Raw genomic sequence first — 5,995 nt, 5'->3', positions numbered from 1 at the left:
AGGGAATGGGCACAGCCCCGAGGCTGCCAGAGCTCCAGGAGTGTTTGGACAGCACTGCCAGGGATGGACAGGGTGGGATTGTTGGGGTGTCTGTGCAGGGACAGAAATTGATCCTTGTGAGTCCCTTTTGATTTGGGATATTTCATTATTCTGTGATTTCTCTCCTCAGCAGTGCAGGCCCTGTGTGTCTGTTGGTGTGTGGGACTGTCACAGAGTGCCCAGTTCCCTTTGGTGTTGTCCTCTGCCTCCAGCAAACCTCCCTCCCTGGCTGCAGGAGCCGCACAGGTGGAAGAGCAGAGTCACTGGGGAGAGAAGCGATGACCAAGCTGCCCTTTGGCTGTGGTCAGGATGCTCTTCATGGCCTTGGCAGTTACAGTTATCTCTGCATTCTTTTTGCCTGCATCTTGCCTTTTAAATTCTCTGCAATCTGCATCACTCAAGTGTGCAGAAGTTTTCTTCCAGACTTTCTTCTTTCTCAAAAATTTGATGCTTCCCCTTTACTTCAGGAGCCCAAGGATGCCTCAGCTTTGTTTCAGCTTTCCAGGCAAGCCAGGGAAGAGCATCCCTTGGCTGAGAGATGCTCACGAAGTGAGAGGGGAAGCCAGTTTTTAATTAGCTGCCTACCCCTGCCCTGTACTCAGGATGTTACTGATGGGGTTGCTGTGTGGTGAGGGTGACCAGGAGGGGCAGATGGGATGTTTTCTTTTGTGCGTCAGTTTAAGGTAAATCAGTAAGCTCTCTGCAGCCTGGATTTTCCAATCTCTAATTCCAAGTGTTTCTTAGCATTAGGTGATAAACTGGAAGATTTGTCCAGTGCTTAAGGGCAAACCCCATTTGCTACGTTGCAGTAAAATTTCCCTGACACCTTTCTTTGTGTCAGACATAGTGATTTGGTCCATAACTGCTTGGCTGAGGTTGCAGTCTCCAATTTACAAGCAGAAAAGTAATTCTGGCTGAAACTGGGTTTCCAGGCTTCTACCTCTCAGTTGTCATAGAATCACAGAAGAGACCCTAAAGATCATCTCAATCCACCCCCCTTGCTATGGACAGCGACATCATGGCCTGGAGTTCGTAAGATTTTCTCAGGGTAAATAATTTTTAGGGGATGCTTTCTGCTGCCTTGGCAGCCCTGCTGGGCCCAGAGTGAGGGAAGCAGTTCACTTGGTTGTATCCATTAATCCAATTTCAGTTCTGGCTGGCTGAGAGCAGGAGCCCTGATCAGCAGGTGTGACTAAGGATGTGATTCAAATATTCCTTTTGCATCAGTGTCCAGTTCTAGTGAAGCAAAATAATGATTTGCACATCATGGTCTCTTTGTGTTTTTTACCCCCCACAAATTTGGTTTGAATGTAAATGCTGGAGCACAGTAGTTCCACCATGGAGAATGAAGCCAGGCTCAGATTTATCTGAAATTCAGTGATGCTGAAAGCTGGCAGCTGCCTTTTTCTGTCTGTCACAGGGTGAATGTGCAACAGGCAGTGAGTGACAGGCATGTCAGGGTTTGGGGGCTAAAAGCCAGGTGTCACGAGCTGAAGCAGAGGAAAATGGAACGGTGTTGTGCACGAAAAGCACTGAGAGGCCTCTTTTTAGTGGGTGAGTTTTTCCTCTATTATCCCTAATGGAGGAAAACTTGATGCTGAAGGTTTCTGTTCTGGCGGCTTTTGGCACTTCCCTGTACTTCCTGGTTTTTGCGAACAAAATCCCAGTGAGCATCCCCTCAGGGGAGCCTGCACTGTGCCATGAGAGGGGCTGCGGCTCCCACTGCCCCAGGCTCCCTGTACATCAGCTGTTCCCCAGGGACAGCAATCCCTTCAGCCCACAGCAGTGTCTGCTCCTCCCATTTAGCCTTTTCCTTCCCATCTCCCTGCTCTCTGCAGTGGCAGGCTGGCCCAGGACAGCCTGGGTACATGGCGCTGGGCTTTTTCCCCCCGCGGTGTGACCGATCCTCACCAGTTCCCACTCCTGGGGGAAGGGTTTCTTTTTCCCTAGCAGTTCATCCTTGTGCCTTGGCTCCTGCGCAGGGCCTATCACCTCTGTTAACACCCAGGCTGCAGGCTAACGAGCATGTCATTAATAAATGACCATCAGTGTGGCAGTGAGTGAATGAATTGGGCTCTCTTGCCGAGCTGTGCATGCAGTGTGGGGGTGGAGGCAGTGCCCGTGCTCTGGTGTGACACGGGCAGCAGTGAGGACAGGCTGGCTCACTGCAGGCAGCAGAGCTGCCCTTATCCCAGAGCTGGGAAACGAAGGAAATGGGATAAAACCTGTTGTCCTTGGGGATTTGTTTTTCTGCATATGGAAATCATTGTTGGCAGGGATGTGAAGTGCAAGTGCTGGGGTGGCCAGGATGAGCCAGGTCCAAGGGCAGGAGCACAGGCATGGCTTTGGTCCTCTGAAGGAACTCTATGGAGCCCCTGGCTCTCTGCCATTCTGGGGGCAAAAGAAAAACCAAGGACGATAAAGGGATTTAAGCTGGGATGTGTCAAACCATACAAGAGGAGGGGCTACAAGAGAGCTGGAGAGGGACTTGAGACAAGGGTCTGGAGTGATGTAACAAAGGGAATGGCTTCAAACTGCTAGAGGGCAGGGAGAGATGGGATATTGGGAAGAAATTCTTGGATGTGAGGGTGGTGAGATCCTGGCACAGGTTGCCCAGAGAAGCTGTGGCTGCCCCTGGAAGTGTTCTATGCCAGGTTGGACAGGGCTTGGAGCAACCTGGGACAGTGGGAGGTGTCCCTGCCTATAGCAGGGGTGGAATGGGATGAGCTTTAAGGTCCTTCCCAGCTCAAACCCAAACCATTCTGTGATTCTATGACACCCCTCTTGTGTTGGTTTTCTGTTGATGTGAGAGTGCTCTCATGGCCCCTCTGTGTGCTCCAGGCCTTTGCACAGCGAGTACCTGTGGTGGTTCACCTACCTCGTCTCACGAGTGGGGCAAGTGGGAGAAGGGGAGCGTTGGACACTTCTGCTGCTGTCTGCACATGGGTTACCACCTCCAGATGAAAAGCAGCTGAAGCACAGGCTCCAGTAGTGGAGCTCTCCCTCATCTTTTCCTCAAAGCTAACTTTGCCTTTGCAGGCACAAAGGAGGGTCTGTGTCCCTGCCTTGGCAGGGCTCGCTGTGGCCCAGCGTTGGCTTTGTGTGCCTCGGGCTCCCGGAGCTGCAGATGGGCTGGGGCAAGTGGCTGCTCAATGCTGGTGTTGTCTGTGGCCACCTTGCCTCCCCTGAGGGCACAGGCAGGGGGTGCTGGCTGTGCCCCCTTGCACCTGCCTTTGGGCACAGAGCTGCTGTGCCAACCCCATCTGTCCCCACGGTCCCTTTGCTCCTGCAGAGACCTGTCCTCTGGCTGCCCAGCCCCTCAGAGCAGGGAGGAGGATTCATCCCAAGTGGTCCTGCTGGGATGGAACTGCACCCACCTCAGCCTTTGCCATCTGCACTGCTGCCATGTGGGTGAGAGAAAGGAGTGTAGGATATCCCCATTCCAGCAGGGTTTTAGTGCTCCTGCCACGGGACAGAGGGATGGAGCCCTCTGGAGAGTGTGTAGCCCACCGTATGTAGGGACCAACCCTCTGTGCTGTTGCTTCGTGATTCTCTGCCCTCCTCTGCTCTCCCTTTGTCCATATCTGTCTCAGACTACAGAAGGAGAAGTTGGAAAAACCAGTCTGTGAATAGTGCAGGGACAATAGTGCTGGGGGTGCTGGAGCTGGAATGGGGGCTTGGTGGATGTGGATCCACAAAGGGCCTCGGGGCATGTGTGCTGTATGTTCTCCAAGTGCAAGTGTGGACTGCAGCATCCTTCAGGTCAACCTGAAGGAAGAGACAAGCAGGGGTGTGGTCAGGTGTGTGCCTGTGGAAAACGTGGCCTTTATGGCTGCTGCAAGAAGACATGGCACAAAGCAGCACATGGCTGTGTCCCTTGGCAAGGCAGCACTGCATGGGCTGTGACCCTTGGCTGGTGTCTGCCACCCTCCCTCTTTGGATCCACCTGTGAACACCTCCTTGGCTGCCCTGAGGTTGTAGGAATAGTGGTTAGGATTGTTTTAATGCCTGAGCAAAGGTGGGAGCAAGTTTCTATGGGTCCCTTCACCCCAGGCTCCTGGCAGGAGTCTGATTCCCCCTCTGTTTCTTTTCTCCATCCTGTCTGCATGGGGATGGCCTGGGGGTTTGGCAGCTGTGATTAGAGCTGCCTCTTCCATGCTCCCACAGTGGAATTTCAGGGTGAACTCTTTCCTTGAGAAGCGGGGAACTGCAAGCACTGCCCCATGCAGCTTTCTAGATGCAGGTGGGAGGTAGAGGAGGGAGTAGCAGCAGACTGGAGCTGTTGATGGGGAAGTCCCCAGGGGGAAGGTGATTTATGTCCCCATGGTGTGTGGAATAGGGGCACAAGAGGACAGCGAGGCACTGCTTGCTCTTCTGGCTCTGGCACTTGTGGGATTGGGATGCACTGCTGGAACCCCTCACCTGTCCTCAACCCTCCACCCTGTCTCAATCCCACTACCTTCTTTCACCCGCCTCTGTGTGCTCTTCACTCAGCACCAGACTCTCTTGGGTGGCCAAATACCTCTATCTGTCTCATGGAAGTTCCCTTTTTCTGAACAATTACTCTTCATTTTCACAAGGGTTGTGCCCTGAGGACAGACCTCCTTATGTTGGAGCATTGGCTACAGCTCCTGCTGAATAAGCATCTGTCTCCCCAGTGCCCTGTGGGAGTTGCTGCTGTCCCTTGTGCATGGTTGCCTCCTGCCCTTTGTGCTGCTGGGCAGGGGGATGGATGGTACCACAGAGGCTGGTCTTTCTCTGGTGCTATGAAATCTGGCGCTCCTGGGGCTTCTGCTGTGAGCTCCATGCCTGGGTTACAGCCCTGGGAGTGGGAAAAACGCCTCTGCAGAAGATGGTGGTTAAGACATCAAAGGCATTGAAATGGGAGGGATGTAACAAATATAATTGTCATGGGGTGCTTCCCTCTCGGTGCTCGGAATGAGCTCCATGAGATGGGGAGAGATGCTCTGCACAGAAATGTGTTTTTTGGTGGCATCAGAGGCAGCTGAAGTGTCAGAGATGTCAGGATGACAAGGTGCAATTCCCGTCTAAGCTCTTGCTATGAGGTGCTGGCTGTGGTAGGGAGAGGCAGAGCAGGGTTCTAATCCCTTGGGAATGAACAGGAGACAGAGCACTAAGGCTCTTTTCCCTTATTTTTTTTTTCCCTCCCCAGCACTTGTAGTTCTGACCTAGAAATTCCTTACTACGTTTGCTGAGCTGGCTTAGTTAAAGACTTGACTAATTTCTGGAGGATTAATTATTCAGAGAGTATGGAGAGGGAGGGTAATGTTTGCTCCTAACACTCTAGACCAGTCTGCTCAGGGTTCCAGGCTTGAGGACAGGTGCTGGTCCATCCCCAGGTGTCCCAAGGGCTTATCCACTGTGCTGGTACCTGTTGGGGGACACGTAATTACGTAGCTGTGTCTTGCTCTGGACCGTTTATTTGTTTTTACTCTGTTTAAGCAGAAAACCTAATTCTGGTTTTCACTGACACAGTTTCAGCTCATGCTGCTGTTACTCCTCCCTGGAGGTCTCTGTGACTGATGTTCCCAAGGCCCTGTCTCAACCACCTAGTTTGATGTGGGCACCTCGATTTTGGCCAGAGCTTTCACCGTGGGCCTTGGCCACAGGGATCTTGGAGTCCCCTGGAGAGGGGCTGCCAGCAGCAGGTCTGCAGAGATCTGGTGGTAGTGCTGGGGTTTGGGGGATCCTTGTGTCCTGTCTCTGTGGGTGGGGTGGTGCTGGTCCTCCCTGCAGCATGCCTGCAAATCACTTTCCAGTCAAATCACTTTCCAGTCCATCCAGAGCCACTTTGGAGGGAGCATGCAACAAGCTGCATGCTTGTATGGGTAGTATTTGTTCCTTTAAAGCCACGTTGTTGTGCTCAGGATCATTCCTCAGATGTGCAGTGACAGCAGCTGTTTTTCAGGTTGCAAATAGCTACATGCCCTGGAGA

The sequence above is a fragment of the Cinclus cinclus genome, chromosome 16 (assembly GCF_963662255.1).
Source record: "Cinclus cinclus chromosome 16, bCinCin1.1, whole genome shotgun sequence".
Taxonomy (NCBI): domain Eukaryota; kingdom Metazoa; phylum Chordata; class Aves; order Passeriformes; family Cinclidae; genus Cinclus; species Cinclus cinclus.
The sequence above is the reverse complement of the archived record's forward strand: the minus strand, read 5'-3'. Positions refer to the sequence as shown.